General features: G+C 39.9%; 1 protein-coding gene across 7 annotated transcripts in view; it reads left to right on the plus strand.

Annotated features, from left to right (window-relative positions):
* Window positions 1–25,657, plus strand: part of SYTL5 (synaptotagmin like 5) — a 229,170-nt gene that overhangs the window by 108,480 nt on the left and 95,033 nt on the right. The gene's annotated exons all lie outside the window — the stretch shown is intronic.

The following is a 25,657-nucleotide window of genomic DNA, read 5'->3' on the forward strand; positions in this document are numbered from 1 at the left end:
ATATATTTGGTTATTACGTCTCACCTCTGAGTAGAGGAGCAAAGATAAACAGAGTTCCCTCCTCAGTCACTGCCTACTACTGTGCAACATGTAGCTTTTGTACGTCGCGTGTCTACCAAAACTGCAATCAGAAGCTTATGTTTATTTTACTTGAGGAGAAAACTCATCATAAGATTATCTTCACATGTTGCAAAAATATTCAATGTGCCTAAAGGAACTAGGATCCTTAGAATTGGAAAGATATTGAAATATTCTTGATTGATTCTTATTTCATAGTGAAGAGCTCAGAATTTTTATTTCCATCATTTCAAGGTATTCCGCCAATCTTAAACAAAGGCTTTGATTAAAATTATTGCACTTTCTCTGTGCTTAGCATTCAGGTGGCAATGAAATGCAGTTAATGATTTTCAAGAAATCAGTAATATTTTTGGCATTGGTAGTCCAGTCATGAAAAATGGCTAAATTTTCTAATGTGCTGCAAAAAGTTATATTGTTTATGGGGGGCAAGGTACAAAGCAATTATTGATAGCATTCTCGGGGGGAATTCAAAATCACCCTGTTTAGGAAAAAACAATTTAATAACCAGATCCCAGGAAAGACTGAAGTACAATGAACAGGACTCTGTTCAGAATATTTGTTCCTGTCATTCTCAATAACTGTTAGTAATAATCTATTACACTCCTTCTTCCTTTTTCTCTATCTTCCCTTGCCTTCTTTCCTTATTCTCGGTAACAATTGTGTCATATACAACAGAGCTATCAAGAATAAAGCTGTTGATTTCCTGGCTCTTTAAACATTTAGAGGATAGCAGAAGAAAGGCTTTTTACAGATCTAAGAGATACTTTCATAGAAAACAGATTTTTTTGGAAAGCGGCAATGTCTTGTTCCCTTCTTTAATAACAACACTGGCTAATATTTAGCTCGTGCAGTTTTTTTCTGCACTAACTGTGTTAGATGCGTTGTCTCATTTTGTTCTGAGCTACCAAGACAGGAGCCCAGGCCAAATGACTCAAGGCTCTGCCACTCTTCACAGCTTCCTGTACTGAGAAGCCACGCCAACGTGGGTGGCATGGGTTTAGAGTGCATTGCTGTTGAATCACCCACCTATGTTTGTTGATTCAAATCTTAGTTACACCATGAAGTCTTTGTGTCACTTTAGACTAGTTGCCTCCACAGATCTAGGTTCTTCATTTGACAAAACAGAAATAATAACATAAGCTACCTCATTAGGCTGTTGTAAGGATTAAATAAGCTAATATTACCAGGAGCTTAGAACAAGGCTGGCCTACAGTAAGCACTTAATAATCGCTGGCTAACATCATTAGGCTTATCATTGGTTTGTGTTGCCCTTGGTTTATGAGTTGTTGTGAATACCTTCAGTGCTCCACTCCGATCCTTTTGAGCCCCTTTGTTGGACCTGTGCTCTCATCTCCCAGTTTCCACGTGCTTTACTTCTAAAGACTGGCACCTACTACCTTCTTTAGAGGACTACCTTTGGGTGGCTGGAGTTGCCCATAGGCGTAGAGAGCCACAAATGCCAGATAAACTTGAGTTTCTGTCCCTACTGGGCCACCCCGGGCCAGTGGCTGATGGGTACAGAAACCCTTGTCTCAAGGCAAGACAGACTCGACAGTGCAACTTCTGCTTCAGAGCTCCCCATGGGATCATGCTGAGACTGGCCTTCAGGTAAAAATCACAGTCTTCCTTAGTCCCCCTTCTCTTCCCTTTCCTGCCTCCCCTACTCCCTTACAGATTCCTCCTGAGAGCACTTCATAAATCACTTGCACAGGTATCTACATCTCTGAGTTAGCTTCTCAAAAGCCCAACCAGGAGATTTGCCAGACCAGTCAGTGAACTTAGGCCATTTTCCTTGATATCCTCCAAAATCATCAACACAAAGAATTTATGGTGTAGCAGATTTTACTGCAACTGTAAACATTCGTGCTAGCTATTACAACCATTGTTTTCACTATGCTACAGAGGTGTAGATTGATATTTTGTGGGAGTCTGGAGGAATAAGTAAGTTATTATGGATAAGATAGAAATTGAAGGAATGGTTTCACAGAAGAGCTAACATTTGAGCTTAGCCTTGAAATGGGAAAAGGATTTTGACATTGGCAAGTATAGATCAACTGTGTTTCAGCTGTTTACCATGACCCACAAATTTGCCTTCAGATTCCGCTAGTAAGTTTCAGAAGGAAGTGGAAGCCAAAGAAAATTTTTAAGAATTATGATGATTACTAAGAAGAAACTGATCTGGAAAGTTAGTACATTGGAGTTTGGGAAGCAGTGGATTTCTTGTTTGTTTGTATATTTATTTGCTTGAGTAGGTTGTCCTTAGAGATAAGGAAAAATATAACAATGAAAGAGTGTAAAAATGACATTGAATCAACATTTTAGGCCTGTCGCCCAACTGTGCTCCACAGTCCGTATAGCCACTGAAGTGTGTGGCATTAAATAAGGTGGTGAAGCCGAATCTGGCCTCTGTACTCCGACACCTAATTAAATCGCGGAGACAGAGTTTTGGGTGAGGTAGAAAAGAATAGCTTTATTGCAAAGGGGGCCACAATGGGCTAATGCCCTCAAAACTGTGTGTCCCAATGCAGGGGGTGAGGGTGGGGGGTTTGTGAGGAGTTTTATAATCAGGGGGGCAGGGTTGCTGATAAGGAGCAGGGTGCGTGCAGGGCCTGCATTCCTTCAATCCAGAGATCATCTGGAGTCAGGTGATGATGGGTGAACTGTGACCTTCTCTGGAATGAAGAGTGCTTCATCAAGTAGTTAACATCTTCCATTTGGTGGGGTTTTTAGTTCTGCAGAAGAGCTCAAAGATATTGTTATGTGTATCCCTTGATGGGGAACCAGGACCCTGCCCCAAGGCTGCACTATTGTTTCTTGGCTGCTCCTCCCTTGTCTCTGCATCCCCCTCCCTTCCCTGATTAGCAACTGTTTGAAAGGCTTTCCGTGCCCAGGAGCCCCACGGGGTCCTGCTCGGTTTCAGTGGGACTGACCTCTAGGTCCTTCTAAAGGTGCTCTGCACCCAAAGGCACATGAAAAGTCTGATAATTACCGCCAGGCATGAATTGTAGGCTGGGAAGAGACATTTGCCAACTACCAGAGCATTCTAGGTTGATCCAAGAGGCTCAAATATATTTATTCTTCTCCTTCCGACTAAGAAGGAAGAAGAGGTAGGAGATATCTAGACACAGGTTTCAAATATTAGAAAGTAAGTTTTTAAAATATTCTCTGTGAAGAACAAATCACTTAGCTGTATTGATGGCTTTAATGCAATGAAGGAAGAGGGAAGAACTGAGGCAAAGAAAATTGAGCTATCAACAGTAATTGCAAATGGAAAAAAATACCGACCGTTTGGAACCACGAAATAAAAATCTTTATTGATCATTTTGTTCCTTAGGTTTTTCTAACTTTGGAAGAACTCAGCCTAACAAATATGAATACATGCTGCATAGTATCTACTCCAAAAAAAACCTCATTAAAAAATTCTTACCCTACTTGATCTTTCACACCTAAAAACAAATACTGTTCAATGTCTACTTTGTGGTATTGGCCTATATATAGGAAATCTTCAACTTATAAGTGACTGTGTTACCGAGTCCAAGCTCACTCTGCTCGCCGCACAACAGGCCAATAAATCGGGAGACGAGGTGTTGAGGCAAGGAAGACGACTTTATTCGGAAAGCTGGGCATCCGAGAAGATGGCAGAGTAATGTCCCAGAGTACCATCTTATCGGGGTCTGGATGCCAGTTTCTTTTATAGAACAGAGAGGGGGAGGAGGTGAGGAAGTAATGTAAAAAGGCCATAAGTCTTACAAAACATCTCCTGATTTGGCCAGCCTCAGAGAGGGGATGTGTTTTTTTGGCGTGTGTTTGATTTATTTATTTATTTATTTATTTTTGGCTGTGTTTGTTGGGTCTTCGTTTCTGTGCGAGGGCTTTCTCTAGTTGTGGCAAGCGGGGGCCACTCTTCATCACGATGCGCGGGCCTCTCACTATCGCGGCCTCTCGTTGCGGAGCACAGGCTCCAGACGCGCAGGCTCAGTAGTTGTGGCTCACGGGCCTAGTTGCTCCGTGGCATGTGGGATCTTCCCAGACCAGGGCTCGAACCCGTGTCCCCTGCATTGGCAGGCAGATTCTCAACCACTGTGCCACCAGGGAAGCTCCCGGGGGATGTGTTTATTTCTTCTTTCTTGCAGCCATTCACAGGTGAGCAGGGTCAGAATGTTTCCCTGTGAGCTGAACAAAGGCACTTTAGTTTAACATTCAGGCAGAGGGGCAGGGTTCCCCAAGGGAGGCCATTATGTATGCTAATAGCTATAGGCAACATCCTTTTGGTGATTATAGTAACAAAAAGCAACAGAGAGCAAAGGTTAAAGTAGAAGAAACAGATCCAGCACGGAGTCAGATTTTGTTCTTCCCTGTTACAACTTCATTTCAGCAGTTCATTTGTGGGCTATATTGTCACCTAGAGGCTGTCATTTCCATTTAGCCACAATGCAGGAAAACATTATCTGGCCTTATGTTCTGTTTGGCACCTATTCTTGGACTTGTCTCAGTGGTGAACTCTATTGGTTGTCTTACTGCGTACATTTCTCTTTTCTTCATCCCTACCCCAAAACTCAGTTTTGCTTAGCTCCAGCAGTGGATTTTTTAGGACAGCCATCCCTTGACTGGGATTCCTCTGCCAATTATTATTGGTCTGGTGGTGGACATGAGACCAAAGATGACCCACTCAGACATATATAGCCTGAATTTATGGAAGGTTCTCTTTCTCACTGGATGGGTTCAGTGACCCATGTCATCCTGGTTGCTGCTGAGTATAAAAGCCAGCACAATGATGAAGCGGAGCCAGAAGATTGGCAGAGAATTGTTGTCAGCATCCTGATATACTAGAACCTGCCACACTTCTGGCCTTATTCTTTAAGCAATATAATATATTTCAGTGTTATTTATAGCAGTTTGGATCAGATTTTCTGTTACGTGCAGCCAAAAGCATCCTACAATCCCCAGAACTCAGGAGTAATCAACATTTGTTGAGCATGTTCTATGAACCAAGCACTCTGTATTCATTGTTAGAATAATGCAGGTGAGCAGAGACACAATCTTAATGCTTGTTGGGTCCATAAACATAAAACAGTTTGCAGTCATGGATCAGGCTTTATCTATGGTCTAAACCAAGGGTCAGCAAACTTTCTGTAAAAGGCCAGATAGAGAATGTTTCAGGCTCTACAGGGCATATGCTCTCTGTTGTGACTATTTCACTTGGCCATTGCAGGGTGAAAGAAGCAATAGACAATATGTAAACCAATGGATGTGGCTGTGTTCCAATAAAGCTTTATTTATAAAAACAGGCAGTGGGCTGGATTTGGCCCAAGGGCTGTAGTTTGCTGACCTTTGGTGTTGAAAACAGCACCTTGGTAAGTTCTAGCCTTGGGAATAGCTGCATACACCTGAAAGCTTGATAAGCCATCTTGGGGAGAAGCAGGACATTTATAGCCTAAGAGAGAAGATGGAGTTTGACTAGAAGCCGTCAGCTATCAGAGGTAGAACATGGGCTTCTGTCTGGGAGGTTAGATGATTTCACAGGGTCCTTCCATCTCTAGGAGATTTTGATGCCTCACCCAATTTGTAGTGGCTCTTGTGCTGGACAGCTTCAATGTGTTTCATTGCCTCTGTAGAAGAACAACATAATGAATCTGGAGGTATAGAAAATAGCAAGAAATAGCAGGAGGTTCTGCACAATTGCAAGGGACAGATTACAACTCCATTTCCCCAATGAGGTAAGAAGTATTAATTTCCCTATTTATAGGTGGGGGAACTGAAGTGCAAAGTTAAATAACTCATCCGAGATTGCACAGCTAGTAAGTAAGTAGCAGAACTGTGATTTGCATTCCCCACAGTCTGGCCCCAGAGCTCACACTCCACTCTTAGGTCACTTTTAACTTCTGAGTGATATATCTGACCTCTCAGGGGGGCTAGAATAAAAGAGGTGTCAAACTCTCCAGTGCCTCCCTCACCCCGGAGAATGGATTACTCAATTCACAAATGGATACTCATTTAATCCTCATGTCATCCCTGAGGTGTATGTACTATTATAATGTAGTATAGCTGTGGCAACTGAACCTTAGATTAAATAATTTGCCCAACTGATAAAGATCAGAGCCGAGATCCTCTCATTCCATATTGCTTCCTTTTCCTCTGTGCTGGGATGCTTATGCGGTAATTGCGCCTATTCCGACCCTGTTGAAAGCCCACAGCTTTACTAATAGCTGTCAGAGAAATGGAACAAAACAGAAAACATTTCTTTAGCCTGGTATTTACTGAAAGCTCTGACCTATAAGCTGTATAACATTATCCAAAGTTACTATGACTTTTATTGAAGCGTTGCTCTCACACAATAAAAACTGACAAGAGTTCCTTATGTTGTTCTACCCTTTATGCTGACTGAGAACCAAAGTGCAAGCGTATAATGATTTGTTCCACACAGCTAGCCCAGCTGAGACGGGCCACCAAGCAAGCCAGAGGTTAGTATCATCAAGAGACCACAGAGACCAGCCTGGGAACTGCCATCCACCTTATGGCTTTGTCTTTGGATTTGATTCCATCATTTCACAGCAGGATGGGGGAAGAAAGAGAAGGAGGGAGAAACAAAAGGGGAAAGTGCATTTAAATTGGTTGTTTGGAATCCTGCAGATAAGCTAAATATTTGGTTCAAATGGATTTGAAGCGATTTCAAGAATTATCCATTCACCCGGGAAGTAAGGGCGACCAACAAGTGCCAAAAACGATATCTTAATACCCTACAAATGTTTGATCTGTGGGGCTGTTTTTTCAAATCTTATCACTGCCACCAAGAACAGAATTGGTTTGACCTTCTCAAGAGCGTAGACTGACTGTCCCCATAAAACACCAGGAGAACTATTGGAGTGGACTTCTAGTTTGGTAAACGTCTTGTTTTAATCCTAATAGAATTGCCACAAAGCTTCTTAATGGATTAACAGAACCTCCCAGCATGAACATCGTTGTTCTCAAATGGAACCCAAACTCTTAATGAGTCACAGAGATCTGGAAAAAAAAAATCTGGCTCTGCCTTAAACAAATTTAAAACCTTAGGGGTTTTCCCACTAAAGACCTTACTAATTTCAATATATATACACATATAGGGAAACTAACTTAAAATTTGATTTACAGGATTTTCCTTCAAGTAATTCTTATTGTAAGTCTTATCATAGGCACAGGGTCACAAATACCTGGTATTTGGTGACATTTTAAACCCTAGATTGTCTAAATAATTAAACTTATACTTGCCAGACTGTTTTTTTTGTTTGTTTGAAATAATATGGTCATCATAGTCACGAGCAAAATTGTTACCTATGTAGAGTTTGTGTGTGTATATATGTAATATGTATGTATGTGTGTGTGTGTGTGTGTGTGTGTGTGTATATACACACAGTTGGCCCTTGAACAATGCACGGGTTAGGGGCACTCACCGTTTGTGCAGTCAAAAATCAGAGTATAACTTACGGTTGGCCCTCTGTATCCATGGTTCTGTATCCAAGGATTCAACTAACTGCAGATCACGTAATACTGTAGTATTTACTATTGAAAAAAAATCCACATATAAGTGGCCCCATGCAGTTCAAACCCGTGTTGTTCAAGAGTCAGCTGTATATATCTCTTTGATTCTCCGAATTCCCCTTTCACTATCCTTTTCTTTCCTTGTGTACTGTCTCTAGCCAGAATCGGTGTAGAGGACATTACCCCTAGGCAGCAGGGATTCATTTGCACTCACATTCAGGAAACTACCATTCCCTTTTACTGTAAATTGAAGAAACACAGAACTATAAAGCCCATGTAATCTACAGCATGGCTGAATGTCTGTAGGGTAGGATGTCAGGGCTGAGAGAGTGAATGAAGACTCATCTCCCAAAGTTAGGTCAGTTCATAAGGGAAGATCTAACTAAGCTAATACCAACTGTATTCCTGGGGAAATAGGCATTTTATTTCTAAGGAAATATAAGTGAACTCTTCACTAACAAAAATGTTACCTCGGGCTTCCCTGGTGGTGCAGTGGTTAAGAATCCGCCTGCCAATGCAGGGGACACGGGTTCGAGCCCTGGTCCGGGAAGATCCCACAGGCCGCGGAGCAACTAAGTCTGTGCGCCACAACTACTGAGCCTGCGCTCTAGAGCCTTCGAGCCACAGCTACTGAAGCCCGAGTGCCTTGAGCCCGTGCTCCGCAGCAAGAGAAGCCACCGCAATGAGAAGCCCACGCACAGCAGTGAAGAGTAGCCCCCGCTCGCCACAACTAGAGAAAGCCCGCGCACAGCAGCGAAGACCCAACGCAGCCATAAATAAATAAATAGATAGATAGATAGATAGATAGTTACCTCTAACATTTTAGATTTCAGGAATATGACCATTTTATATCAACAGTTTATCTGAAGGTTCCTATAGTAATAGGAGCTAGGGTTTAATTGATTTAACTGTATAATAAGATTAGGCTGACATGCATTTAATAATTTTTCTAATCATTATTTCATTGCAGAGTAATTAAGCATAACTGGTAAACATTTCATGCAAATATCTAAAATTGATAAAACTTCTAACGGCAAGAGATTTTTTAAGTTTTTAAACTCAATAATGCACTAGGATCTATAAAGGGCACCAATATCTACAATATTTTTGTATTATAAATTCTTAATTCACAATTAAAGAAATATTTAATATCTTCTGATACATTTTTCATTATGGAAGTAGTTATGTTTATTATAGAAAATTAGAAAATACATATAGTATGAACTTTATAAACTCACATGAGATCCCTCTTACCAGAGATATTTTCCACTTTTGTTGAATTTGCTTTCTCTTGCTTTTCTTTGTGTACGTGTAATTTTCACATAATTGGAACCACATTATATATGTAACTTTGTATCCTCTATCTTTGCTTAATGTTATTTAATGAACATTTTTGATGTCATTCAAAATTCTTTTGAAGCATCATTTTTATTAGCTGGATAAGATTTCATAACATGGATGTGCAATATTTTAACTATTCTAGTTTCCATGAACATCCTTATTCTTAAATCTTCTGTCTTAATTTTTTACTGTATTATGATTCATATTTTGATTTATATTTCCTTTAAATTGAAAAATTGTTTTCCAGAAATGTGTCCATTTCCTCTTCACTAGACTATTACATTATATCACTGCCAACATCAGAATTATTGTTATAAATCTTTACTAATTTGATAAAGTAGTGGCCTATGTTAATTTGCATTTGTGTGATTATTAGTATTTTTACATGATTGTTAGCCGTTTGTATTCCCTCTTAAGTGGATTTTTTATTCACATTGTCTATTATTATTGGATGTTAGTGTTGTTTTAACATTTATTTGTATGAATTATTTTTGTCATATATTGGAAATAATTTCCAAGATTCAGCAAAAATTCATTGAGTACTTATGTACAAGGCATAGGAGATGGAGATGAATTAATTTCTAATTTAACAGAAGCAAAGTTATATTTTATTGGATTGTGCAAAGTCTCCACTTTCACAATAACTTACACAAAGAATATGTCAATTTGATTTAAAATACAAATAACTTACATCTTTGCCAGACTTTCTACAATTCGTATTTTAAAGGCAGGATTTGCATTCTTCTCTACTTCTGTAACAGCATACATGCTATTTATTGGTATGGAAATTAGGGTAAGTTCAGCTCTGAGCGTCAGAAAATCAAAATAACAGTGGCTTAAGTAAGAGAGAAGGTTTTTTTCTTTTTTTACCTTGATGAAGTCATGAGGAAAGCAACCCAGGGCTGGTAATGGTGGCTTCATGATCATCAGAGGCCCAGGGTCCTTCTAATTGGCTGTTCTGCCCTCTTCAACATGGGCTAACACCTGTTAAAGTAAAAAGTTATTCTGACACTTATTAAAATGGTAAGGAAGACTCTATTCAGGACTATTGCCATAGATTTCAAGACTATCATGAAAAAATAAAAGTAAAAACAAAGACTATGGTAGTAGGAGAGGGAGATCAGGTTCAACTCCAAATAGAGCAAAAGCAGTTGGGGACATATAGCCAGTAAGTAGAGTGAGGGGGTCAATTAATGGAAAATTACTTAAGAGGAGACATTGATGGTAAGGGGATTCTTACTAAATTGACTTAACAGAATTCTTGCTGAAGGCAGGCCAGAGTGATGTCAGATATCAAGGGGGCGGGGGGCATGGGATTCTCACTAAACTGATTTAGCAGGACTCTTACTGAATCTGGGCTCTGCAGGTTGAAGACAGGGCCCAAGGACGAGGTCTAGTCAAAAAGAGACCTCAGAGGAGCCTGTCTAAAGTGTGGTCAAGGGAACAGTCTGAATCACACCTCATGGTCCAAGATGGCTGCTCCAGCTCCCATCATACTGCCCTAATTCCAGTCAGCAGGGAGAAGGGACAAGGGCAGAAAAAAAGACAGTTTCCCTTTCCTTAAGGACATTTCTGAGAAGTTTCACAGATGACCTTGCTTACATCCTGTTGGCCAGAGTGTAGTCACATGGCCATACTTAGCTGCAAGGGAGCTTGCATATTTAACTGGGAAGTGTAGTTTTTACTCTGCGTGGCCATGTGAACAACTCACTTTTGGAAGTTTTATGGCTCTAAAAGGGTAAAAGGAATGTTGGGAGACAACCAGCAATTTGAGAAAATGGGTGCAATTAAGATCATGCATCTTATGGATCAGATTCGTTTATTCCTCAGCACAAATCTCATCTTCCTTTTTATGGACTCTGAAAGCAATTAAATGTCAGGGGTGATTTTCAATGAAGCATTTAAGAAAAAAATCATAGCACATAAAACAACATTTATATTCATCCTCAATGAATTTCAAAGAAATGGTGATTTGACATTTCTTGTACCATATACTGATAACTAGGAAAACTGCTGAAAGTGTTTTTTGAAATAATCTTTATCTATGGAAATATAAGTCCCCATAAGCACCTAAAGAGGTAAATGGGAAAAATTAAGTCCTGATAACTGCCTTTGCTGTGCATGTAACTCCTTTTTTGCTGCATTTAAAATTATTTAGTTTACACAAATTCAATTTAGAGACAGTTCAGAAGTAAACTTCAGCTATCTCTTTATAAAAATTAAAGCTAGTATGTACCTGTATTCAGCAGCACAAGTAGTTTTAAAGAATTTTTCAAGGGCAACATGTTCTCTTTAAATTATCTTTTTTGTGTATGAATGCCCAATTCCCTCCCATCAAGTCAATTCTATCCTTTCATTGTCATAGCAATAATCTTTAAAAGCCCAGTATTTTATCCTTTTTTTTTTGTTTTTTAAAACAAGTGCAGGTTTCCTACTTCTTATTGTACTGATTCTATCTCCACGTCCTCTCTCTCTGAGTAATTTACCATGTGGATAAAAGGACTTTCTCCTGGTTTTAAAAAAATTTTATTGGAGTATAGTTGATTTACAGTGTTGTGTTTAATTTCCACTGTACAGCAAAGTGACTCAATTCTTCATGTATATATATTCTTTTTCATATTTTCCATTATGGTTTATCATAGGATATTGTATATGGTTCGCTGTGCTATACAGTAGGACCTTGTTATTTATCCATCTATATATAATAGTTTGCATCTGCTAATCCCAAACTCCCCATCCTTCCCTCTCCCATCCTCCTCCCCCTTGGCAACCACAAGTCTGCTCTCTACATTTGTGAGTCTGTTTTTGTTTCATAGATATGTTCATTTGTGTCATATTTTAGATTCCACATATAAGTGATGTCGAATGATATTTGTCTTTCTCTTTCTGGCTTACTTTGCTCAGTATGATAGTCTCTAGGTCCATCCATGTTGCTGCAAATGGCATTCTTTTGTTCTTTTTAATGGCTGAGTAATATTCCATTGTATATATGTACCACATCTTCTTTATCCATTCATCTGTCGATGGACATTTAGGTTGTTTCCATGTCTTGGCTATTGTAAATAGTGCTGCTGTGAACATCGGAATGCATGTATCTTTTTGAATTATAGTTTTGTCTGAGTATATGCCTAGGAGTGGGATTGCTCGATCATATGGCAACTCTATTTTTAGTTTCTTGAGGAACCTCCATACAGTTTTCCATAGTGGCTGCACCAACTTGCATTCCCACCAACAGAGTAAGAGGGTCCCCTTTCTCCATACCCTCTCCAGCATTTATTATTTGTAGACTTTTTAATGATGGTCCTTCTGACTGGTGTGAGTTAGTACCTCATTGCAGTTTGGATTTGCATTTCTCTAATAATTAGCGATGATGAGCATCTTTCTACTGTTTTTGATACTCAAGAAAGGTATCCTTTGGGTTTCAGACTAGTAGAATACGTCCTTGTTCCTTGTCAGGCCAGGAAAGAGATGATATTTATGTCAAGGTGTTCCCAGGTGGAAGACTTGGTTTGATAGTTACATATGAGATCAATTTCTGCTATGATTTTAAGACTATAGATAATAAACAGTTGCCTGTCTGTTCACATGGCTTTGAGAGATCTCCTGGTATGTTCCTATGAGCCAAGTGTTTTACTACCGGAAAGTGCTTGGTATCATCTGCAGACATGAATATTTCACAGTGCCCCCTTTCCTTGAGACAATTTCTTTTCTTTTTTCTTTTTTTGGCCACACTGTGCGGCTTGCGGGAACTCAGTTCCTTGGCCAGGGATTGAACCCGGGCCCAGGGCAGTGAAAGCGCAGAGTCCTAACCACTGCACCACCAGGGAATTCCCGAGACAATTTCGAAACACATTAAATCAACACAAATCGCAAGTTTTCTTTCTTTCTTTATTTTTTAAAAAGATTTATTTATTATTTATTTATTTATTTAATTTTTATTATTTGGCTGTGTCGGGTCTTAGTTGTGGCATGCAGGATCTTTATTGAGGCATGTGGGATCTTTCGTTGCAGCATGTGGGCTCTTTGTTGTGGCACTCAGGCTACTCTAGTTGTGGCGTGCAGGTTTTCTGTTCTCTAGTTGCGGCGCGCCGGCTCCAGGGCGCGTGGGCTCTGTAGTTTGCAACACGCAGGCTCTAGTTGAGGCACACGAGCTTAGTAGTTGTGGCGTGCAGGCTTAGTTGCCCCGAGGCATGTGGGATCTTAGTTCCCCAACCAGGGATCGAACCTACGTCCCCTACATTGTAAGGCGGATTCTTTACCACTGGACCACCAGGGAAGTCCGAAGATTTCTTTACATAGTCAAGCGTTCTTTCAATTCTGTTCCTTATTTACGTTCTGTGAAGTAGCTTTCTATCTGAGTGAAACTTTTCCCCAATTCTTGGATGGTCTTGATTGTTTTTAATAGCCTTTGACTTGAAAACTAATCAAAAGCTTTATAAAGTTTATAGTGGTGTTTGTTGAGGAACAGTTCTGTTGGGGATTATTTGTCATGAAAGAGTTTGTGATAAGAGGCGACTTGGGCAGGTGCCATTTGTTGGGAGAAGCAGGGCAGGCAGAAGAAACCCTTCATGTTTACTGAGGCTGAACTTTGAGTGTGTTCAGCCTGGCTTTGCACAACTAGGAAAGCAATAGCAGTCCTTAATATAAATACAGTGTTCTTTCTGAGCAACAATATTTTAATACATTGAGAGGCAATGAGGGGAGCCTGGTGTAGGGAAAAGAACAGATTTGGGAAAATAAAACTCTGGATCTGAATCTTGACTGCACCACTTAATAGCCCTGTGAAGTTTCCTTTCTGAGATTCCACTTTCTTATCTATAAAATCAGAATCATAATGTCTTTCTCCTGGGTTACTGTCAACGTTTAAGAGTATGACACTTAAAACAGAGTGCCCGTCATTATTGTGGCTAAGTGTTATGATGGTTAGCTTTTAATAATAGGTTCTACACACAGAATCTACAATCAAAATGAAAAAGTCACATTTTTGTATTCAGAGTACAGAAAGGAGGTCTGGTCACATCTGGATTTTTCTTAGGCAAATATGAAATAGCCCCAGTGTTGATGGCATTGCCTCTGGATGTGAACAAAAGACAGGAGTGATAGGAGGCATGCAGCCATTGGCATCAGGCTGCTGTGACATTATTCTGCCCACATATATTATTTCAAGTGCTTTTTGTCTCATTGTTTCTGGTTCGGGCAATATGTTTCGTTAGTCACCATGGTTTTGTTCTCTTAAAGGAATATGAAACTCTAGCTTTAGACAAGGATTTAGCTGGCAGGCACTGCAGCAGAGGCTGAAGCAAAACCTGATAGCAACATCTCTGCAAGTGGACAATAATAAAAAGAGCTAATATTTACAGAGTTCTTATTGTATTTGTTTGGGAAATAAGTTTGGCTGTGGGTGACAGAGACACGTTTTAATTATGGCTTAAACGAGATGGAAATATAATACATTGCTCTCTAATGGAAAAGTCTGGGTGCCTTGCCTTTTGTAGTTCTACCATCTTGAGAGTTTGGCTCTTCATCCAAGATGGCTCACCCCTATGTTCTCATCCCAGCCTCTGGGAAGGAAGAAGGGTTCAAGGGACAGGGATACCGCTTTTCCATTAGGGGCATGACCTAGAGGTTGCCTGTATCGTTTCTGATCACATCACCTTGGCCAACATTTAGTCTCATGGCAAAACTAACTGCAGGTCATGCTGGGAAATATAGTCTTTACTCTGAGTGGCCATGAGCCTAGCTAAACATTCCACTAATAGAGAAATGGAGAACACACATTTGGAGACGCATACTAGAATGGTCTATTCCACAACTACTGTGTGCCAAGCTGTGCTTCACACTTATGCTCACGACAGCATCATCTTACTTAATGGTCACAAGAACCCTATGAGGTTGTAACTACTATGATTTTTTTTTTTTTACACAGGGAATATTTCGAGACACAGACAGGTTAAGTCTCTTTAAGTCTTGAGACAGAGAGGCTAAGTAATTTTCTTAAAGTCTCCAAGGAAATAAGGGGCAAGGCCAGGATTAGAACCCAGGGAGTCTGACTTCAGAGCCTTATGCTCTGGACCGCTGTATAGTCCTCGCTTGCTCATTATTTCTCTTGAGCCTTGATGTGCTCTGCTAGATGAGATTGAGGATTGTGTAAAGACGTCAAGGAATCAAAGAAGCTTTGTGAAGCTTCTGTGGCTTCCTCTTCCAGGCAGCTAATTGCTTCTCTTCTAAAATTCCTAGCTTACTTGATGCAAAATAGTGTTCAGGATAATTGGGTCTAGACAGGGTAACAAAAGAAAAATAACGCCCCACACAAGTGACAGGAATTTTAATGAAAGCAATTCCTGATTTGAAAGGAATGTGTCTGTGCAGTGATAAAGCAAGCAGTCTTTGTAATGCATTGAACATTTTTGATGATGGGATAGAAAAAAATGAATTCAGTATATCACTGGAATATAGAAATGAAAATATTCTATCATTCAACTACAGTTGAGATTGTTCATCTCTTCAGTCTTTAGGATTTCAACTCCATATAGGTCATCAGTTCGCATGTTAATACACATGTATCTGTGTAGCAACAAGGAAACATAAAGAATAAACTGATATTTTAAAATACAAGGGCATCCTGAGTTTATCTCAAATAAAGAATTGGTGTTAGCTGGAATTAAATGTCTTCAACAACTTTTTTCCTTTTTCTTTTTCTTTGTATTCTTTTTTTTAATTGAAGTATAGTTGATTTATAATGTGTTAGTTTCGGGTGTACAGTGTACAGCTCACCGTTGGCTGATGGCTGCAATAGCTGATGACTGTGACATCCTCTGTTTACTGATACGGCAGGCAATATTCCATTTATTAACATCAGAGTGCTTCAGTTATACATGTATATGTGTATCTATTCTTTTTCAGATTCTTTTCCAGTATAGGTTATTACAAGATATGAATATAGTTTCCTGTGCTATACAGTACATCCTTGTTGTGTATTTTATATATAATAGTGTGTATCTGTTAATCCCAAAGTCCTAATTTATCCCTACCCCCCTTTCCCCTTTGGTAGCCATAAGTTTGTTTTCTATGTCGGTCAGTTTATTTCTGTTTTGTAAATAAGTTTATTGGTATTATTTTTTAAGATTCCACATATAAGTGATATCATATGGTATTTGTCTTTCTCTGTCTGACTTACTTCACTTAGTATGATCATCTCTAGGTCCATCCATGTTGCTGCAAATGGCATTATTTCATTCTTTTTTATGACTGAGTAATATCTTTTTCATATTCTTTCTCTTTGTGTTCTTCATTACTTTTTTTTTTTTTAATTTATTATTTTTGGCTGTGTTGGGTCTTCGTTTATGTGTGAGGGCTTTCTCTAGTTGCGGCGAGCGGGGGCCACCCTTCATCACGGTTCACGGGCCTCTCACTATCGCGGCCTCTCGTTGCGGAGCACAGGCTCCAGACGCGCAGGCTCAGTAGTTGTGGCTCACGGGCCCAGTTGCCCCGCGGCATGTGGGATCTTCCCAGACCAGGGCTCGAACCCGTGTCCCCTGCATTGGCAGGCAGATTCTTAACCACTGCGCCACCAGGGAAGCCCCTTCATTACTTTTTAACAGTTGATTTGGGGCCATATTTACCTCTACTACACGTTTTCATCCATCTCCAGTATTCTTTGTTTCTTTTCAGGTAAGAACAAAGAGAGGAAATGGTTAGACTTTGAACGTTTTCAAGAATCAAAATAGTTTCGCTTTCTCAACAAAAGTGTAGGAATGAGATTAAGGAAGATGGGAAAAGTTCTGGAAATCCTTACCAAGTAATTAAGAACATTCTGTAGTTTTCTCAGGCTCATATTACTTTTTCGAAGTGTGTTTGATCTCAGTTTTAGCCAATTTTAATTTGTCTTTTTCTTAGCAGATCTAACATTGTACATTTTTCTCTTATTCTCTTTTTTAATACTAATGGCTTCATATTGTAAAGGGCTCTATAATCCATGAAGCACACTACCATGCTTAATTGCCTCTGGCTCTCACAAACACCCTCGAAGGAAGATAAGAAAGGAATTACCATCTTCATTTTGAAGTTGAAGTACTGAGATCCAGAGAGATAAACTGGAATGCCCAGTGATACCGAGTATGGCCGAGTTTTCCTCCCCCCAACCCACTCCCTTTCTTTCTCCCTTCTTCCCTCCTCCTTTCTCCTTCTCTGTCACTCACCAGCTTCTGCTTATGCTCTCTTTTATTCGTTCAATTAAATGATAGCTATTATGTTCCCAGCACTGCTTATGTGCTATAAAATGCAAAACTGAACAAAACAGATACAGTCTTGCCCTCGTGGAGATTACAGAGGAGTTGGCAAGACATTAAACCAGTAAAAACAGCCAAATAAATGTACAATTAAAAATTATGGTAAGTGCTGTGAAGAAAAAGAACACAGTTCTCTGAGTGAGAATAGGATGGGAATCTGTGGCAGATTTGGTAATCAGAGAAAGCCACTCTGGGGGAACAGCAGTAAAGCTGAAATAAAAGAATATATGGAAGCCAGCTAGATGAAGAACTAGGCTATACGTTTATCAGTCAGGGCACTAAGTGATGCTGTAAGAACAGCCCCAAATTCTTAGTGCCTTATAACAATGAAGCTTTATTTGTCTCTCATGCTACATGTCCATAACAAGATGGCTAGGGACTCTATTTCATGGCATCCTCAGACCAGGACTCAAACTTACAGGGCACACACTATTTGGGACATTGCCATTCTTCATGCAAAGAAGAGGGTTTGTGATAAACCATGCACTTGCTCTTAAAGCTTTTACCTGGAGTCACATATCACATTTCATGGACCAGTGTGAGTCATGTTACCACATCCAATGTCAAGAGGGCAGGGATCTGCAGTCCCAAGTTGTTCCACTTTCCCAGCCTCCCTTGCAGCTAATGGTGATGCTGTGACAGTGTCTGGTCAAGGGAACCTAAGGAGGACTTCATTAGGGAAGTCCTTCTTGATGGAAGGAATTCTGAATCAATTTTTGCTTTTCTGTTAGGATACAGGTGTAACTGACACCCCCTCCCTATTCTTCCTGCCTTAAGCTTGGATGCTCTGCTGAAGATGCCTGGCCATTTTACATAAGAACGATGAGCCATACCTTGAAGATAGGGGACCATCAGGATGAAATGAATCCTTAATGACCTGATTTTGCAGCTGAGCTAATACAGGCAACTACCTAATTCTGGATTTCTTGTATGTGGGGGGAAGAAATGAAATCAATTTTTTAAGCCTGTTACTTGGAACCAGAAGCATTTCTAGCTTATGTGGATGAGAGAGATGAACAGATACTGTGCTTATGTTGCAGGAAGGGGGACCCCTTCCAGGGCCCGAGAGTGGGCTCTTGTCTAACACTCGGAAAAGAATTGTCCAAGGAGACACGCGTGCTGACAAAGCAAGAGACTTTATTGGGAAGGGGCGCCTTGACTGAGAGCAGGAGGGTAAGGGAACCCAGGAGAACTGCTCTGCCATATGGCTCGCAGTCTCAGGTTTTACGGTGATGGGGTTAGTTTCTGGGTTGTCTCTGGCCAATCATGCTGACTCAGGGTCCTTGCCGGTGGCGCACGCATCCCTCAGACAAGATGAATTCCAGCGAGGAGGATTCTGGGAGGTTGGTAGGACATATGGACTGGCGTCTCCTTTCATCTCCTTTTGACCTTTCCCGAATTCTTCCGGTTGGTGGTGGCTTGTTAGTTCTGTGTTCCTTACCAGGATCTCCTGTTGTAAAATAACTCATGCAGATGGTTACTGTGGTGCCTGGCCAGGGTGGGCAGTTTCAGTCAGTGTTTCCCCTAATACTTACAGCCCAGAAACTCACCTTTCTCAGATACCTTCCTGAGACTGGACCAGCAATGCAGGAACCGAATGAGGTCCACCTTGCTTTGTGAGTGGGGGCTAGTAAAGCAGAGGAAAGAGACATCTTCCGTCCTGTTCCTCTCTCCTAGCTCCCTGTACTTCCCTTTCTCCTTGGTACTTATTCTCCAATTGCACACTTTCTTTTCCTGGCTGCAGTTACCCTCCCATTATCCTTTCTCTTCTTCTCGAGCGTCTGAAAATCGTTGTGTCCAGTTAAGGTGAAATTATCCTAGATATGATTGAATTAGGTTAGTTTCTCAGAGATTTGAAAAACCAGTAATCTGCTTGTGAATGAAAACTTGTGCCTGCCATGTCAACAAACGAAGGGTGTTGCAGCCCTCAGTCACTACAGCCACCCCAGTGGTGCACCCTGAGGGGACTCAGGATGGGAAAGAACGGGATACTGGCCCTAGATAGCTAAGGTGCACATCAAAGGAATGATTTCAACGAGCCCAGACTCTTGCATCTTCCCATACATAGAAAACCGCTAAATTCATTAACTTGAGATGTTTGGTTGGTTTTCTTTACTTAACGGTAATCTTTTGATGTTCCGACTACCTGTTTTTTGTTTGTGTGTTTGTTTTTTTTTTTGCAAAACTTCTATATTTCCTGAGTCCTCCCTTCCCTCTTCTGAGCAGCCCCTCAGAGCTGTCTGAGAGGCTGCCTCCTGGGCTTAAATCCTCAGAAAGTCTGCCAAATAAAACAATTCTCAACTTTTAGGTTATGCGTTTTCTTCAGTCGATGTGCTTAATATTTGATGCTGGCCTATGGAATTCTCCCCAGCTTTTCCCATAGTCTCAGAGATAGCTCTCAGGATATGTGGGACAATTAACACCAATTGCCTTAGGAATTCCCAATTGGTGTGTTTGGACCTTGAAGTTCTTGCTTCCCTGTGGCCTGATTTATACAGAGTCCCAAGTCTTTTCAGACTCTAGAACTGGGAGCTCAGTGAAACCCAATTGCTAAATAGTCCTGTGAATAGAACACAAAGAAAGATGCAATATAAATGTTTGACTTTATGGCCATAATTTCTCCAAGTGGTCTCGCCCACTGTAGTTAAGGAGCTGCTAAGTGGTTAAACTTCAGGCACCTGATCATAGAATTTATTTCCGGAAGAGAATTAGTCTCTTGGAGTATCCTGCAATACCCCCTGTTCTCAGTTTCTTATTCTTTGGCCCACCAGCCTACTGGGATAGGACTCAGTCTAGGATTGTTCTTTGTTTTACTCATCTTGACCACAGTGTTTCTTTATCATTGTTGCATGAATTGTTACAGATTTTGACTAGGCATTGTTTTATTTCTCCTGTGTCCTGAGGTGTTCAAAGGTCTGTTATGCTCTTCCAAATAATACAGTTGCAATCTTCAAATGAGAACTCATCCTGTTATTTTAAAACTTGTAGCCTTTACAGGTTTTCAAAAATAAATTGTGTGGAGCTTTTCTTACACTCAATTTCAGGAGCCAGTTGCTTATGAAGAAAGGACATAAAGATGCTTTGTAAGCTCTAAATAAGGGATTAGAAAAGCATGTGTTGTGGGTTCTGGTCATTTGTGTTCAGTTGGACAACAGACGCTCTTTTCCTTCTGGTGACCATAAGTTTGTTTTCTCTGTTTGTGGGTCTGTTTCTGTTTCATAAATAAGTTCATTTGTGTCATACTTTAGATTCCATGTATAAGTGATATCATATGGTGTTTGTCTTTCTGACTTACTTCACTCAGTATGATAATCTCTAGGTCCATCCATGTTGCTGCCAATGGAATTATTCTTTTTTATGGCTGAGTAGTATTCCATTGTGTGTGTGTGTGTGTGTGTGTGTGTGTGTGTGTGTGTGTGTATCACATCTTTTTTATCCATTAATCTGTCAAGGGATATTTAGGTTGCTTCCATGTCTTGCCTATTGTAAATAGTGCTGCTATGGACATTGGGGTCCATGTATCTTTTCAAATTAGAGTTTTCATCTTTTCCAGATATATGCCCAGGAATGGGAATGCTGGATCATATGGCCACTATATTATCAGTTTTTTTTTTAATTGAAGTACAGCTGACTTACAATGTTGTGTTAGTTTCTGCTGTACAGCAAAGTGATTAAGTTATACATATATATATATATATATATTCTTTTTTATAGTCTTTTTCCATTATGGTTTATCACAGGATGTGGAATATAGTTCCCTGTGCTACACAGTAGGTCCGTGTTGTTTATCCTAGAGTGAGGACTTAAGAGTGCCCTGTATGGCTGCCTGTTGCAGCGGATGAATCATCTTGCATCATTTGTCCTCTTCTTGACTGACATCAAGGATACTGGGAGTCCTTAGTAGGTGTCCTGTTTTGACTCATTTTCGTATCTGAAGTCCAGAATGCCTAGCACACAATAGGCACTCAATAAATGCTCACTGGATGAATGAATGAGACAGAGAACCATAGGTTTTTGGAAACCTTACTCCTCACTTTTAAAATTCCCCATTTATGAATCTCTCATTAGGCTAGGAATTAAAAGACTTGGTTTCTGATTTTATCGCTACTGCTTACTGTCTTTAACATGAGGCTCATAATATCTCATGAACTACTTTGAAGGCCCAAAAGAGGTAATAGTTTTAAACATTTAAGTATCTTATGATATAGCACAGAATTGAGTCCTGAGCAGTATATATAAGAAACTAAAGCCATCGTTCCTGCCTTTGGGGAGATGCTAATCTAGTTGGGTATAACAAAGCAGAGAACCACAAGTGTAGAAGGAGGTGGTATGAGATGTGTGCGACGATCCTGGGATGTCTGGGGGTATTTTTGTTTGTTTGTTTTTTTCTGGAAATGTATTGAAGGAGGGAATGGATCTGGATGACAAAGGAATGGCATGTCTGTGAAGCATTTAAGTGGGAGTGAACCTATCTTCTAGAGGAGTGTTTTCCAAATCTGGCAGTATATTAGAATACATAGGGAAGCTTTAAAAAAATCATTGCATGGGCCACATCTCAAACCAATTATATCAGAATCTGTAGGGATGAGAGTTGGGAATCAGTACTTTTTTAAAAATACATCTTTATTGGAGTATATTTGCTTTACATTGTTGTGTTAGTTTCTGCTGTATAACAAAGTGAATCAGCTATATGTATACATATATCTCCATATCCCCTCCCTCTTGCGTCTCTCTCCCACCCTCCCTATCCCACCCCTCTAGGTGGTCACAAAGCACCGAGCTGATCTCCCTGTGCTATGCAGCTGCTTCCCACTAGCTATCTATTTTACATTTGGTAGTGTATATATGTCCATGCTACTCTCTCACTTTGTACCAGCCTCACTTCCCCTGCTGTGTCCTCAAGTCCGTTCTCTCCCCTACATCTGTGTCTTTATTCCTGCCCTGCCAGCGGGTTCATCAGTACCAGTTTTCTAGATTCCATATATATGCGTTAGCATATGATATTTGTTTTTCTCTTTCTGACTTACTTCACTCTGTATGACAGACTCTAGGTCCATCTACCTCGCTACAGATAACTCAATTTCATTCCGGGAATCAGTATTTTTAAAAAAAATCTTCCCAGGTGATTCCAGTGTTTAGTCAAATTTGAGGATAAATGTTCCAAAGCTGTGCTCCTCAGACTAATCACCTGGAGATTTTGTGAAAATGCAGAATCTGATCCAGTAGGCGCAAGGTGGAGCCTGAGTTTCTGCCTTCCTAACAGGCTCTGAGATGAGATGATGCTCCTTAAACAAGAACCACACATTGAATAGCTCTTTGCTAAAGCGTATATAAATAGATCACACTTCAGGTAGCAAAAGAAGGGACATGGAAGCAGCATTTATTTAGTACCTGTGTGCCAGGAATCATGCTGGTATCTTTACGTGTATTACCTCATTTAATCTTTTTTTCCCACATCTTTATTGGAGTATAATTGCTTTACAATGTTCTGTTAGTTTCTGCTGTACAACAAAGTGAATCAGCTATATGTATACATATATCCCCATATCCCCTCCATCTTGCGTCTCCCTCCCACCCTCCCTATCCCACCCCTCTAGGTGGTCACAAAGCACCGAGTTGATCTCCTTGTGCTATGCGGCTGCTTCCCACTAGCCATCCATTACACATTTGGTAGTGTATATATGCCAGTGCTACTCTCTCACTTCATCCCAGCTTCCCCTTGCCCTCAAGTCCGTTCTCTACGTCTGCATCTTTGTTCCTGCCCTGCCACTAGGCTCATCAGTACCGCTTTTTATACATTTTAGCATATGGTATTTGTTTTTCTCCTTCTGACTTACTTCGGTCTGTATGACAGATTCTAGGTCCATTTACCTCACTACAAATAAGTCAATTTTGTTCCTTTTTATGGCTGAGTAATATTCCATTGTATATATGTGCCACATCTTCTTTATCCATTCATCTGTTGATGGACATTTAGGTTCCTTCCATGTTCTGGCTATTGTAAATAGTGCTGCAATGAACATTGTGGTACATGTATCTTTTTGAATTATGGTTTTCTCAGGGTTTATGCCCAGTAGTGGGATTGCTGGATGGTATGGTAGTTCTATTGTTAGTTTCTTACAGAACCTCCATACTGTTCTCCGTAGTGGCTGTATCAATTTACATTCCCACCGACAGTGCAAGAGGGTTCCCTTTTCTCCACACCCTCTCCAGCATTTATTGTTTCTAGATTTTTTGGTGATGGCCATTCTGACTGGTGTGAGGTGATACCTCATTGTAGTTTTGATTTGCATTTCTCTAATGATTAGTGGTGTTGAGCATCTTTTCATGTATTTGTTGGCCATCTGTATGTCTTCTTTGGAGAAATGTCCATTTAGGTCTTCTTCCCATTTTTGGATTGGGTTGTTTGTTTTTGTGATATTGAGCCTCATGAGCTGCTTGTATATTTTGGAGACTAATCCTTTGTCAGTTGCTTCGTTTGCAAATATTTTTTCCCATTCTGAGGGTTGTCTTTTCATCTTGTTTATGGTTTCCTTTGCTGTGCAAAAGCTTTTAGCTTTCATTAGGTCCCATTTGTTTATTTTTGTTTTTATTTCCCTTACTCTAGGAGGTGGGTCAAAAAGGATCTTGCTGTGATTTATGTCATAGAGTGTTCTGCCTATGTTTTCCTCTAAGAGTTTTATAGTGTCTGGCCTTACATTTAGATCTTTAATCCATTTTGAGTTTATTTTTGTGTATGGTGTTATGCTGTATACTAATTTTATTCTTTTACATGTATCTATCCATTTTACCCAGCACCACTTACTGAAGAGGCTGTCTTTTCTCCATTATATATTCTTGCCTCCTTTATCAAAGATAAGGTGACCATATGTGCGTGGGTTTATCTCTGGGCTTTCTATCCTGTTCCATTGATCTATATTTCTCTTTTTGTGCCAGTACCATCCTGTCTTGATTACTGTAGCTTTGTGGTATAGTCTGAGGTCATGGAGCCTGATTCCTCCAGCTCCGTTTTTCTTTCTCAAGATTGCTTTGGCTATTCAGGGTCTTTTGTGTTTCCATACAAATCGTAAAATTTCTTGTTCTTGTTCTGTGAAAAATGCCATTGGTAATTTGATATGGATTGCATTGAACCTGTAGATTGCTTTGGGTAGTATAGTCATTTTCACAATATTGATTCTCTAATCCAGGAGCACTGTATATCTCTCCGTCTCTTTATGTTATCTTTGATTTCTTTCATCGGCGTTTTACAGTTTTCTGAGTACAGGTCTTTTGCCTCCTTAGGTAGGTTTATTCCTAGGTATTTTAATCTTTTTGTTGTGATGGTAAATGGGATTGTTTCCTTGATTTCTCATTCTGATCTTTCATTGTTAGTGTATTGGAATGCAAGAGATTTCTGTGTATTAATTTTGTATCCTGCACCCTTACCAAATTCATTGATTAGTTCTAGTAGTTTTCTGGTGGCATCTTTAGGATTTTCTGTGTATAGTATCATGTCATCGGCAAACAGTGACAGTTTTACTTCTTCTTTTCCAATTTGTTTTCCTTTTTTTTCTTTTTCTTCTCTGACTGCTGTGGCTAGGACTTCCAATACTATGTTGAATAATACTGATGAGAGTGGACATCCTTGTCTTGTTCCTGATCTTAGAGGAAATGCTTTCAGTTTTTTACCATTGAGAATGATGTTTGCTGTGGATTTGTCATATATGGCTTTTATTATGTTGAGGTAGGTTCCCTCTATACCTCCTTTCTGGAGAGTTTTTATTATAAATGGGTGTTGAATTTTGTCAAAAGCTTTTTCTGCATCTATTGAGATGATCATATGGTTTTTATTCTTTAATTTGTTAATATGGTGTATCACATTGATTGTTCTGGGTATAATGAAGAATCCTTGCATCCCTGGGATAAATCCCACTTGATCATGGTATATGATCCTTTTAATGTGTTGTTGGATTCTGTTTGCTAGTACTTTGTTGAGGATTTTTGTGTTTATGTTCTTCAATGATATTGGTCTGTAATTTTCTTTTTTTGTAATACCTTTGTCTGGTTTTGGTATCCAGGTGATGGTGGCCTCATAGAATGAGTTTGGGAGTGTTCCTTCCTCTGCAATTTTTTGGAAGAGTTTGAGAAGAATAGGTGTTACCTTTTCTCTAAATGTTTGATAGAATTCGCCTGTGAAGCCATCTGGTCCTGGACTTTTGTTTGTTGGAAGATTTTTAATTACAGTTTCAATTTTACTACCTGTGGTTGGTCTGTTTATATTTTCTAATTCTTTCTGGTTCAATCTTGGAAGGTTGTACTTTTCCAAGAATTTGTCCATTTCTTCCAGGTTGTCCATTTTATTGGCATATAGCTGCTTGTAGTAGTCTCTTGTGATCTTTTGTACTCCCATCCCCTTAGGTGTCCGTGGTCCTCCACTGGTGCCTGCGCGGTGCCCT

This window comes from Balaenoptera musculus, chromosome X (genome assembly GCF_009873245.2).
Source record: "Balaenoptera musculus isolate JJ_BM4_2016_0621 chromosome X, mBalMus1.pri.v3, whole genome shotgun sequence".
In the NCBI taxonomy this organism is placed as follows: Eukaryota; Metazoa; Chordata; class Mammalia; order Artiodactyla; family Balaenopteridae; genus Balaenoptera; species Balaenoptera musculus.